The 14,245-nt window shown below is 43.4% G+C and overlaps 1 protein-coding gene across 1 annotated transcript in view; it reads right to left on the reverse strand.

Annotated features, from left to right (window-relative positions):
- The window catches only part of TICRR (TOPBP1 interacting checkpoint and replication regulator), a 3,405,639-nt gene that overhangs the window by 1,548,345 nt on the left and 1,843,049 nt on the right, over positions 1–14,245 (reverse strand). The gene's annotated exons all lie outside the window — the stretch shown is intronic.

The following is a 14,245-nucleotide window of genomic DNA, read 5'->3' on the forward strand; positions in this document are numbered from 1 at the left end:
GGCTGGCTTCCCCTAATCAGCATAAGGTCTCCCGCCATTTTAAGCATTTGAGATTGAGGCATGGAAGCAGGTGCTTGAGCATGGGTCATCGTTTTTTTTAGGCGTAGTGCGTACCCTGGGCCTTAGAAACTCAGTAGTTTTAGAAAGAACACAAGATACGAAAAGTCGTCTGTGTCGAATATTGTAGTGCGAAGAACATCCTCGGAAGCCGGTGCCTGCACAGCGGCTCCTGACCCATCCAAGGTAGAGACATCCGCAGGTTCCGTAGTCAAAGAAGAGTCTTGCAGCATACCGGACTCCGAACAGGTCTCGGCAGCGGCTTACAAATCCATAGAAGCGGGCATCAGGGGTTGCGAAAGCACCTCAGTGAGTACCGGCGAACTGGAGACTAGCACAACGGAAGTGTCGTCTGCAGTTTTGAACCTGTGCGGTCTGTCTCTGTCTTTATCCTTATGTTTTTTCGGAAGATCGGTAGTCAGATGGCTTACCGAAGCCATTTCAGAATACAGAGATCGAGTGTGAAAGTATTTAGCTACGATAAGGGCCCGACAACATACTTCTGGCGTTGAACAAAGCAGAAAACCGACAGCGAGGGACATCGTGGTCTGGGCCTAAACAGGTGACGCAGTAAGAATGGAAATCTCGGAGTGGTATTTGCTTTCCACAGGAGAGACAATTGTTAACTTTTTCTGACATCAGTTAGAGCAAGAAAAAAGGATCCCCAACGGGGTACTTAACTTTAGAATACTTGAACTTCAATTTCGTAAACGAAAACTCAGGTAGCGGCGACCGGCACTCGTGCAAACTGCTTCTGCTTCGGGCTCCTCGGCAAGGATGACTGGTGTAATGGTGTCGGCTGCCTGTTTTTATACCACTGATAACCTGATTTTAGTCCTGGAGCAACAGCAACCGAAGCAGAAATGCTAAGCCTCTGGTATTCAGGGCCAACTGAGGGCTACCCCTGGCAGGATAACCCAAGTGTGATGACTGCAACAGTGAAACACGAAGAACATCAAAAGGGCTATCTATGTAAAGGAGGGTAAAAGGAAAGTGTTAAGTAACAGAAATCTTTGGTATCAGATACTGGAAAAGCCTCTCAGTGGGCCAGCCACAAGGAAGAACGCTGAAAATTACCAAAAAAATCTGGTATGCAAGAGCTAAAGATACAAAAGAGAAAAGTGCAGATGGGAAAAAATATATCACATCAAAGTGCTAAAGGAGGAATAAAAGCTACAGTTTGGATATAAGCAATGATTCTTGTTGAAGTTGTGAACTGATGACCAAGTGGCATAGGCACAAATGTCCTCAAGTACCAGAAACAGATGCAACAATGAAATTTCCTTTATAAAGATAATTTTTCAAATGGTGTTTTGCACTATGATAGGAAAACACAGTGGTTAGCATTCACTTAGAAAAAGTTTGCTTGATAACTGAAGAAAGAGTACCCTTCTTTCCAGAAAAGAACCTGCAGAGCTGCTTCATCTGTTTAAATACATATCCTTTCTTCAAGTAAAATGCAAACTGACAGGTCATGTCTAGGCATGAAGGACTCTCTTGAATTCTGCACAAGGAGAACACAGAACAGGTAACTAGTTTAAAGATAACTCCGATATAGCTTTCAGAAGAAAATGTGTTTTAGTACTCAGGGGCACCGTATCTGTGTAAACTTAGATGATGTACCCCGTGAAAATAAGGGCCTGGCGCACCAAGGTACTGTGAGCAGACATGACTGCTTACAAAAAAAAAAAAAGCCACTACACCAACAAGCTTGAAGACGACGAATCCTCTCAGCCAATAAATCTGAGCTCAAATAGGACTCTCTACAATGAAGGACAGGATGCTCAAATATTTTAAAGACCTGCTTGATCAGCCTGTATGGAGCAACACTGCTACCCTCCAAGAACGTCATAATGGAGAAAATTCTGGAGAACCACAACTGGAATTACTGAAAAACAGATTAAGGCTGTCTACTACAGGTCAAAATCACTGTCAGGCAAACAGGATCAAGGTGACCTGGGAAACCTCTGTCAAGATGGAGGAACAGCTCCATCTACCAGAATAAGCCTGATTAGAGGAAGGCTTACTGGCAGCTTCCATAACCTCAAACACCAAGAAAGGCAACACAGCTGGGAGTAAGGGATCTAAAGTAGGAAGTATGTATCAACCTAAGAAAGTGTGGTGGAGTTGGAACTTTTTTGGCATGTTCTATTATAGCTTTCAATGCTGTCAGGGACCTCATATATTGAAATAACACCTCTCAGTGTCACCAAGAGGGGATAAGGACAAGCACGGGTCTTTCACCTCTAACATTTCAGTGTCACCAAGAGGGAATAAGGACAAGCACAAGTCTTTCACCTCTAAAATTTATGATTAAGAATCGAACTTGATGGAGCTCAGAAAAGGAATAAACAAATCACCCCACAACAGGAACACACCCACAGTCAACTTGAATAAGCACAACTGGGACAGGATCTCATTCTCCTAACTGGCAATCCAGTTAATCTCTAGGGTCCTCTACTCCCAGAAGACTCTGACCAGACAAGACTCGAGCCTCAGATCATACAGAGTGCTGGAGGTTTAACTCAAGAGTATACCACCACATTCACTCTCTCAGGATGAGAAAAATAACGGACTAGGACTTGCTGCTAGTCCTATACAGGGGTAGCAAGTACACACTGCCCTGTTCCACTGGTGGACTGCTCCAACTTGTGTCACCCAATCTACAAGATTCTCTCCCCCAGAACCATGAACTAATAGGTATAGGCTTCACACTATGAAAGCAATATACATCTCATCAAAACTGGTGAGAAGTCTACCTGCAGGGAAGGAAGACTAACAAGGATTGGTGAGCTTTGTTTGCCACTATAAAGCCAGGCAGTAGGAGGCAGACACCAACTCTACAAGAACCTGGTGACTGCTTTCACATCAGAGTCTACTGGAAACATCAACACTTTCAAGCACACGAAAAAGACAGCAAATACCATGATTGCTATTAAGGCCAGGAAGACCATCCCCTTTAACTTCACCTAGGCTAGCAAGGTCATAACATGACCTACTGAGGTTAGGTTGTCTACTAAAACGTTGGCATTCAAAATGCAGAGTGCCAAAAAGTTAAGAAAACAGACCAAACAGCAGGAGTAGAGTGAAAGTCAAAAATCAATCTTCGCCTTAAAAACTTCTTTTTGCAGAGGGTGGGGGTTTGGGGATACTCCAATAAATGGCATCTTAGACTTGTTATATTTAAGTCCATTATTTCGGCCATTCAGTCTCTGTGTTTTGGGACTCGCACTGGCGAGCCCCAACATTTCAAACAGTTACCCTTACCAAGTCCTCCCTGCAGCACAGACAACCAAGCACTGTGCAGTATTCGATTACACCACAATATAGTCATCATCTGAACTGAAGTCAGTCAGAACTTCCCCAGCTGACAACGATCCCCAGGGAGGTAAACCAGAGGAGCACTCAAATAACAGACACTATCAGGCCCTCTCATTGGGAACACCAGCATACCCAGTTATCAATGTAAGAAAACACACAGAAGTCTACCAATAAGGCTAGCCACCATTGCAAATGCTCTGGTAAACCATATCGAGAGCTTAGAATAAAACAAACAGCACTTTGAAATGAAAGAAGTGCTCTCCCAAAGTGACATTAAAGAATTCCTATGCAGAAGGGCATGACCTCATGAATACTTGCCCTCAAAAACTATCTTTTTAATTGAACATTTTATTTAACAAAGTCTAATTATATTAGCTGAGGAGTAACCATGGAATGATTCAAAAGCCAGCGTAGTCACTCCACCAAAAAGCTGTAATGGTTAAATAATCCAAACGTAGAAATTCCGTTAACAATAAAGAATAATGGTTTTATTGGGCATGCTACAAGTAAGCGCTTTCACATAAGCTTCGTCAGACTGTTAAGTTTACTTAAGAAAAGAAACTTAACGGTCTGACGAAGCTTATGTGAAAGCACTTACTTGTAGCATGCCTAATAAAACCATTATTCTTTATTTTTAACGGAATTTCTACATTTGGATTAATTAACCATTACAGCTTTTTGGTGGAGTGACTACGCTGGCTTTTGAATCATTCCATGGTTACCTCTCACCTAATATAATTAGACTTTGTTACATACTTTTATTCACTAGCTGAGAGGTGTTTACTCTGCTGGGAGCTTTATTTCATTTTGTTACATTGAACATTTTATTTAGTTGAACGTTTTATTCACAAAGTAACCAATATCTTAGTATCACTTTTAACAAATAAAACATAAAAAACGCACAAAAAGATAAAACTCAGATTTAAATATAAATTTTAACATTAACAAACTTTTTCATAATTAACATTTCTGCATTTTAATAATGGGGTTAAAAACTATGGGCCAGATTTGCAGCTTGAAATATTTACAGGAATTCATAAAGGTTACCACAAAGTGTAAACTACATGTACACTTCGTGCAATCTTTGAGTAACTAGAAAGCACAAAAGAGTGATTAGAATTTTATTAAATATAGTGTACACTTAGCGTACACTTTATTGAATCTGGCCATATGTCTCTTAACAGACTGTCTTAACATAGTTTAACCAAGAGTTCATTTCTCTTCAGCTTTCCTTTGTACTTCTGGGTATTCTGAGCTCAGTTCATAAGTTGACCCTTCCGTGATTTGTGCAACCAAGACAGTAAACGATGGCAGCATAATTGACTTTCAGTTTTTACTATTAATACTTTTTTTTTTTTTTTTTAACAATTAAAAGCATATCTAATAACCTAGTAGAATGTCCACTTAGGAAAGTGGGACGTAAACTAATAGAAACATTACTTCTGTAATATAAAGCTGATCTTGCCAAATTACATCACAAATATTTTGCCGCAGTCCTCTAAATGCTCATAACTTTAGACATCTCCAACAAAATATGAGCACAGTCCCAGACAGTCCCCGAATGGCACCTCAAGTATCCTGAGCTCATTCCAAGGTAAATCCTAGCCAACCTAGCTGGTTTCATTTAAATTGGAACTTTCAACCAAAAAAAATGTGGGACCTTGTTATAAATCTAAGAGGTGCCAATATACTATCACAGACTAATTTGCTAACTGACATATTTAGGTTCTTCATCCACATAAGTCTGTATTTAACGTTCTAAAAGACAAACAGTATTTTATGTAACAGACTAATTGCTTTACCTTTACTTATCCCCGACTCCTTTTCTTTAGATAACCATGATACCAATCTTGGCCAAATCTACTCTAACATTGTACAATTTTAGGGTTTCTGCTTCTTATAAAATGAGAAGTTATGTATCTACCATAACGTTCCATGTTAGTTGTCTTCTCTCGCCTTCTTTCTTGCTGGATGGGTTCGGAGCAACTCGGCCACTTACTAAAGCTCGAGAGCTTATTTTACCGGCTCGAGGCAACCCTATATCCCATGATGCTAGGCAAAAACTCTCCAGATCTCGTTTGGAAGCTGAAAAACCTAGCATAGGTCAATAAAACAAAATCCTCCAACTGGAAGGAGGAGGAAGAGGAATAAAAAACCTTCAAAGATAATTATTTACAATATATATATATCCTAGGACACCTAGATAGTGAACAAAGGAATAAAAGGACCCTTCAAAGAAGGGAAGATCTTCTCGGTCTGTCCAGGCTAGGGGGATGGTGGGTGGGATGCAAGAAAGAAGGTGAGAGAAGACAACTAACATGGAACATTATGGTAGGTACATAACTTCTCAATGTTAAGTTGTCAATCTCGCCTTCATTCTTGCTGGATGGGACTGCGTCCCTAGCACCTTCATCCTGGGTGGCTTATTGGAACAGACTCTTAAGAATGGTGGAACCAAATGTTGCTCTGTCCCTGGAGGCCATGTCCAATTTGTAATGCGAAACAAAGGTATGAGGAGGCCCATGTGGCTGCTGCACAGATAGTGTCTATTGGTAGTCTAGCTTGCAAAGCTGTAGATGTAGCTAGTGCTCTAGTTGAATGGGTTTTTGGCTTAGAAGATAATTCCCTGCCTCCGGGTTGATAAATAGATGTAATCACAGAAGACAGCCATCTAGATAGGGTTACCTTGGAAACAGGAAGGCCTTTCTTATTTTCTGCATACGATAAAAACAGTTGATCAGATTTCCTTATTTGTTTAGTTCTATCCAGATAGTACCGGAGCTGGCAGTGAACATCTAGATAATGTAGCTTTTGCTCCGCTCTATTAGTATAGTTTGGGAAAAAGCTGGGAGATCAACTGATTGATTCAAATTTGTCTGCGAAGCCACGTTGGGTAAGAAGGATGGATTAGTCCTTAGAGAAACTCTGTCTTTGTGGAAGATTAAGTAGGGAGGACGAATGCAGAGGGCGTGAAGCTCTGATACTCTCCTAGCAGAAGTAATGGCGACTAGGAAAAGTGTCTTCCATGAAAGAAATTTCAATGAACAGGAGACCGCAGGTTCAAAGGGGGGCAGAATTAAGGATGTTAAGACTAAATTAAGATCCCACTGAGGTGGAGGATCTTTGATCGGAGGCCTAAGTAAAAATACACCTTTAAGGAAGGCTTTGCAATGCTTATTGGACATGATATTGTGGTCCGATAAGCCTGTATGAAAATTCGATATGGCTGCCAACTGAACCTTTACTGTAGAGGCAGAAGACCCTGAATGAAAAATTTCGGCTAGGAAGTCTAAGACTGAATGAATTGGGGCAGTAAAAGGATCTATATTCCTTGCCTTTGCTCAGAAGGAGAAACGTTTCCATTTACTAGTGTAAATCTTTCTGGTGGAAGACTTAAGGGAAGCTACTATGATATCCCGGACGGGATTAGAAATCATAGGAAGCCTGGCTAAGGACAGAAGTGGAGCAACCAAGCAGTGAGGTTGAGAGAATGTAGGGATTTGGTGCAGCTACCCCGACTGATGGGTCAACAGATCTGGAGCTGGGTCCAGATGCCAAGGCTGCACCAAAAGATAATGATGTAGGAACGGAAACCATATCTGTCGAGGCCAATAAGGGGCAATAAGAATCAACTTGGCTCTCAAGGCAGTTGCTTTCTGAATTACTTGTGGAATTAGAGGAAAAGGTAGAAAGGCATACAAAAGTCCCAGAGGCCAATCTTGGACTAGAACGTCTCTGAGGGGATGGCCTGGAAGGGGGAAGAGGGTGAAGAAGTCGGGGCATTTGCTGTTTTGGGATGTAGCAAAATGATCGCACCAAGGAAGACCCCACTTCTGAAAAATCTCTTCCGCTACCGATTGTTTGAGAGACCACTCGTGCGGCATGAGTATGGCTCTGCTCTACCTGTCCGCTATGAAGTTGGACTTCCCGGGGATATGCGCTGCTATCAGAAACTGCTGAGAGGAGATCGCCCATTGCCAAAGTCCGAGTGCCTCTCGACACAGGGGATAGGACTAGGTTCTGCCTTGCTTGTTGATGTACCACACTACGGACATATTGTCCGTATGAATTGCAATAGTTCCTAGGGGAAGAGAGTCGTGGAGGGCTTGCAACGTTAAAAGCACTGCTCTCATCTCTAGGACATTTATGTGCAGGTGGCGCTCAAAAGGTTGCCAAGTGCCATGGACCATCCTGCCCTGAAAATGCCCCCCCCACCAGATCAGGGTGGCGTCCGATATCACTGTGGCGACCAGGGGAGGAGGAACAAAAGGTCTGCCCTGATGGACTTGAGGGGACAATATCCACCAGGACAGATGACTTTTGCAAGTTAGAGTTATCATGATCTTGTGGTGCATGGGGAGATGCTGAAAAGACCATTGGGCGAACAGCATCCACTGTAGAAGACGCATGTGAAAACGTGCAAGGGGAAGAAGTGTTATGGAGGCCGCCATAAGACCCAATACTTTCAGGACATACCTGGCCTGAATTTTGTCGCTCTGAAGAAGAACATGGACATGGTTTTGAATATCCAAGACTCGTTGGTCTGTTAACTTTGCTGAAAGTTGTACGGTGTTCAAGTTGGCACCTATAAAGGTAATAGACTGACAAGGCGACAAGGCAGACTTTTTGAAATTTATAGATATTCCTAGCCCTCTGCAAATGTGAATGGTGTAAGCTGTGGCTTGGAGAAGTTGATGCCTGGTGGTTGCAGTGAGGAGCCAGTCGTCTAGATATGGAAACACCTGGAATCCTTGCAGTCTCAGGTGAGCCATAACCGCTGCCATACATTTGGTGAACACTCTGGGGGCTGTAGTGAGACCAAAGGGCAGGGCTCTGAATTGGTAGTGACTGGCCCCCAGCCGAAAGCGGAGAAACCTTCTGGAGCGCCTGTGAATTTTGATGTGATAGTACGCATCCTGAAGGTCCACGGAGCACATCCAATTGTACTTGCCCAGAAAGGGCAGAATGGACTGTAGCGTGACCATCTGGAATCTTGTTCTCTTTACAAACTTGTTTAGTTTGCTGAGATCTAATATTGGTCTCCAGTCCCCTGTCTTTTTTGGTACTAAAAAGAACCTTGAGTAGATTCCGGATCCTAGTTGGTCTGCTGGGACTGGCTGGATGGCTCTTTTTGCTAGCAGTTTTGATATTTCTGATACTGCTAGTTCCCTTAGACCGGGTGGAACGTCTGGAAGGGTTCCCTTTTGTTGAATTGGGGTTTGGATAAAGGGAATTTTGTAATCCTCAGATATGATCGACTGTACCCATTTGTCTTGAGTAAGGGAAAGCCAGGCTATTGGGTACAGCGACAATCTTCCCCCGACTGCCTCCGAAGGTGGACAATCGGGCAACATCTCAGGGATGCTGGAAGGGTTTGTCAGAGAGAGGCTCCCTGCTAACCTGGTTTTGTGGACCCCCTCTGCCCCTAGGGCGGCGTCTGTTGCTGTTACGCCCTCTGCCTCTGGGGGGTAAACTAACCTCTTGCGTCAGACGTGACTCCTTGAAACTTGCGGAAACATATTTTCCCACCCTTCTGACCCTTAGGGTTTGGTCTTGAAGGGGTGGAGAAACGGACTCCTACGGCAGAAAGAGTCTTGCCATCTTGCTCGCATCTGGTCAAGGGGTCTTTCACTTGAGGTCCAAACAAAGCCGAACCATCAGAAGGGGAATTTGTGAAGGATGCCTTGAAAGGGTCCGCGAAATTACACAGCCGCATCCAGGCGTGACGCCGTAAGGCCACTCCTGTGCCTGCGGCCCTACTCGCTCCATCGGCTGCATATGAAATCAGACGCATGGAGGAGTTAACAATCGAGTTCAGGGTTCCAAGCTGTGAGTTTATTTTATCCTGGGACCCAGCAGCTGATGGATCCTGTAAGACTTCTCCCAACTCTTTGAGAATATCTCTCTGAAGGCGGGTGAAGTGACACAAGTAATTCAGTGACCGCATGGCAAAGATCGCTGAAGAAAACATCCACTTACCGTACCTATCCATGGTCCTAGAATCCTTATTAGGAGGATGGACAGGTACTGAAGGATCAAGCTAGTTCCTTCTTGGTGGCTGCAGCCACCACCATGGCATCCGCCGGTACACCTTTTGTCAGGAATTGCTTGTCGACTGGTGCTGTAATGAATTTAGATGGCCTCAGAGGGGTGGGTTCCACCGAATCCGGGGCCGACCACGCCTTCCGAGCCACTACTTCCATAAGGGGGTTGAAAGGCAGACACACCCAGGAGGTGGAGGGTCGAGAACCGAGCGCCTCCAGGTACACCGACTCGTCCTCGGAAGGATTAAGAGAAGACCAGTCCCCCCTCTGCTTCAGGATTTCCAGGATGTCTGAGAAAGAAACATCCTCAGAGGGGGACTTTGGGGATCCCTCCGACTCATCCAAGTCGGTGTCAGATGTAATAGACTCAGTGGAGTCCACATGCTTCCTCTTACATGTCCTCTTACGCAGAGGCTCCGCTGACAGGTCAGGAGAAGCCTTGGAAGAGGAAGAAATTCCCAGTGGGGAAACCTGAGGCGTTGGATCTCTGGGCCTGGGAGCAAGACAGTGAGAAGAGACATCAGCAGGCACTGTAGTGGGAGGAGCTGATGGAGCTGACCGTTGACTAAGCCCCGGGGCTAGTACACTCCTCATCACCTCGAAGGCTCCCCTATCAGAAAGGCCAGAGGGCCCCCGCTCCGAAGAGGTAGGAACCCCAGGCCGCACCGACAAGGAAGGCTCCGAGGCCAATGTTGGGGCTGAGCTCACCAGCGCCGATGCTCTGAGAGGGAGAACGGGGTCGGACAATGGTCCGATGCCACTCGCCCCCTCGAAGCTGATGAGAGAGATCAGGCGCCCGGATCCCTCCAATGAAGGTATCAAAGAGGAGATCGGAGCGGAAGACGAAGGAGCCGAAGGGGGAGGTAACGGCTCCGACGCCGCAATGGTCACGGCTCCGAGGAGCTCCGGCTCCGAACTCTGAGGGTGAGCCGAAGGAGGAAAAATAGGTGTAGTCGAAATAGCCACCGTCTGATGAGACGGGCTAGAGATCATCTGGGCCAATGCCTGAGACTTTAACAGCCTACTTACCACTCTCTCAAGGTCGTGATCTGAAAGTCTGGACGACCAAGAAGATCGGCTCCAATGGCTCCGCTCCAAGAGCAGGGGAGACCTCTGAGCCGAATGGATGGACTCCAATGAAGGGGATCTTGACCTCTTCTTAGATGTAGCCAACGGAGCTGAAGACACGTCGGCTCCAGCCGGAGCCGACAGCACAAGCATGGGCTCAGAGGTATCGGCACCGAGTGGTGCCGAGACCGGAACTTGTGACTCAAAGGGATCGGCTCCAGCCGATGCCGATCTAGGCACAGAGAAGGAGCCAGCAGCTGAAGGCTTAGTACTTGGAGCCAACAGTTTTGCAGGCTTCGAGGGCCTCCCCGACGCAGACTTAGTCAGGGAGCCCTCGGGCTTTAACAAGCCCCTAAGTATCAGTTTATTCCTGCACTCCTGACTCTTGGACTGAATGCATGACATACTGAACAAGAGTCCTGCAGGTGTCCCAGGCAGTACACACAAGAAGTGTGACCATCTGTCAGAGACATTTTCTGACAGCACGAGTCACACTTCTTAAAGCCTGAGACCTTAGCTTCTTTAGGTTCCTTCGACATAAGTGTCGAGGGTTACACAAAAGTAGCAGAAAACACACACACACACACACACACACACACACACACACACACACACACACACACACACACACACTCTCTCTCGAAAATTATAAATTAACAATAAAATATTAATAGGGATACTGACACACCCAAACACTCCACAGGATTCCCTAAGAAAAAACAGGAAAGGGGCAGGCTTAAGGCCTAACCTAAATGTGGAGGGGGAGGGATATAAGGGATAAAAAAGGGGAGGTATAAAAAAGTAATAAAGTTGAGGGTAGTTACTTAACTATTGAAAGAAATAACTAGGTAGAAAAATTTTACTCAAAAAAGGTGACTGAACACTCTATATTTAAGACTTACCAGGAGCCGGTAAAAAAACGCACCTCGCAAGCGAAAGCGGCAAACGAGATCTGGGGAGTTATTGCCTAGCATCATGGGATATAGGGTTGCCTCGAGCCGGTAAAATAAACTCTCGAGCTTTAGTAAGTGGCCGAGTCGGAGCCGAGGATCAGCTCCGAACCCATCCAGCAAGAATGAAGGTGAGATTGACAACTTAACATCTCAAGACTTTCCACAGGAAGGGTACAAGTAGCTTGAAAATCCTCTCTTGCCATCAACTGTCCTTCCTCCACAACTTGCTCCCAATATTTCATGTTTGAGCACTTTTACATGTATACATAGTACAAGCTCACCAATGACTAGTAATGCAGATCAGAATACCTCTCAGCCATCTGACAGAAGAAAGATCAAAACTCTTTTTAACTGTAAAAATCAAGATAAAGTCACACTTTTGGGAAGGATTTAAGTTATGATACCAGCTTATTGTTCCTCTGTATCACATCCAGAGAAGTTTCTACCTTTGAAAATAAGTTCCAGCTTTTTCCAAGATTATACTATAAATATTCTCTACAGACACGGTCATAGTTTTACATAACTGATGACCAGTGGAGGTTACTTTATCATCTCCCTCCAAAAAAATGAAAAACCCCTAGTTTGGTGCAACAAAGGAGTGTAATTTATCTTATCCACCTTTGCTTTAGACAGTATTAAACTTATACCCAGAATATTGTTTTAGTGGTATTAATCTTGTACCCAGAGTGCCTATCAAAAGTTTCAGATTCAAACAGGATCTGCATTTCAATCTCTGTTATAGAAAGAAATAAGCTAGCTATCTGCATAATCTAATACTACGTGTCACTCCCTACTAATTAATTTCAATTAAAGCAAACTGCCTTAAATGCACTCCTAGGGTTCCAAGTACATTGCAAACAAAAGAGATGGGGGCAACCCTGCCTAGTATCCTTTTATGTCTGAACTGGAGTAGATCAGTTTGAATTAAACTTCAATCATACCATAGACCACATAAATAGATAGATAATTTAATTTAAATCTTGGCAAGGAATCCCACCCAGTCCAAAGTTGCCCACAAAAAAGACTTTGCCTTAACATTTTTTCTGCACCCAGACTTGCTAAAACTAATTCTTGCCCTGATGTTGAAGGATGTTCTAATTAAGGTCGTCAAAAGTTCAGTAACACCGTAGTGACTCTGTTCACTAAAATCACTGGAACAAACATTTGAAATCACGATTCAAGAAAGGAAGACAGGATGAGGTCCCTGCTGACCTTCAGCAGAACCACTTAAATTGCTTTTTTACATAACAGGGAATAAGCTCCCATTTCTAACACCTTACTTACTAAAATGCAAAACTTCAATGACAACTCCTTGCCCCACAATTTTTATTCACCACAATACCATCCTGATCTGACCCATTCGGGATATGCATCAATGTATTCTGCACTTCTTGAACAGCAACCGAGCTTATTACGCAATAAATATTCCCCTTTTTTTCAATAATTCAGAAAGACTGATAAATGGGCAGGTTGTGAAACATTTGACTCAGAAGTCACTTTGGGGATAAAGGAAAAATCTCTTCTTACAGGCATCCCTGTCCTTATGGAAAATCAAACTGGGAGTTCTGAAATCCTTCCTGCTGAAGTGATGGCTACAAGGAAAATAGTTTTCCAAGAGAGGTAATTTAAGATCTGCCAAGGATGCTGGCTCAAACGGCAGTTTTGAGACACACTCCATTACAAAATTCGGATCCCAAGGGTGAACTGGATTTCTAACTGGTGGTCTTAATAAAAAGGTGCCTTTTAGAAATGCCTTGCATTGTTTGTGAGATGCTAGTGAACATTCCTGAAACCTAGTGTGAAAGCTAAAAATTGCAGCTAACTGAACCTAGATATTGGCATAGGATGTCTGTTAAATGGGGCTGAGAAGGGGTCAATGTTTAATGGACAAACCTAGAAATTTATCTTTTTCACTTGCTATGACAGACTTTTCGGGTAGCAGATTTTGAGAAGCAGTTACAATTCTGACCATTTCTGCAGGAAGAGAATCATCTTTAGTCATCACTAGAAATGGAAAACCAAGTGGTTAGTTTCAATCTGTGAAGGTCTGGGTGAGGTTTCACAGGAGGGATAGGAGATCAGATCTGGAACTGGCTCCAAAAGCCAGGGAGGTTCCTTCAAGTCCGAACATAGAAAGAGGAACCTAATCTGTCTGGGCCAAAAGAGGCTAGGAAGATAACTGTTGCCTTGCACCTCAAAAGTTTCTGCAGAATCTGTAAAGGAAAGTAAATTAAATTCACAAACTCAATGGTATAAAAAGTTTTAATATCACTATAACATTAAGTGCTTTTATCCCTAACAACAAGCAGGACTTCATCAGAACAATGAATATGCCCTTTGTTCCCTTTTATACCAATTAGTTTTTATTAATAATTAGCAAACTAAGTGATCAAAACATGAAACAAAAATTCAAATATATCATGTTTGAATAAACACTGTATAAAAACATTTATCACATTTTACATAAATATATGAAAAAAAATATTGAAAAGCATAAAATTATTTAAGTGTTTAAAGCATTCACTAAGTGGCCATTACAGCTTAGCCGCTCTAAATTTTAATACACTATTTATATACATGTCATTTAATCCATGCACAATGCTACAACCATTTAGCCTTAATTGCTAGTAGAGCTCTCGAGTCTCTAACGCATTTTTCCCCAAGACCCCCCCCCTTGGGTTTCATAGAACTTGAGTACGAAAAAACAAAACTTTTCATTTATACACATTTATGTTTGCATAAAGCATTACTTACTCTAATGCTCAGATATTTGCTTTATAAGAGCTCTTTCTGTTGTACTGA

The sequence above is a fragment of the Protopterus annectens genome, chromosome 7.part0 (genome assembly GCF_019279795.1).
Source record: "Protopterus annectens isolate FY-2018-M chromosome 7.part0, PAN1.0, whole genome shotgun sequence".
In the NCBI taxonomy this organism is placed as follows: Eukaryota; Metazoa; Chordata; order Ceratodontiformes; family Protopteridae; genus Protopterus; species Protopterus annectens.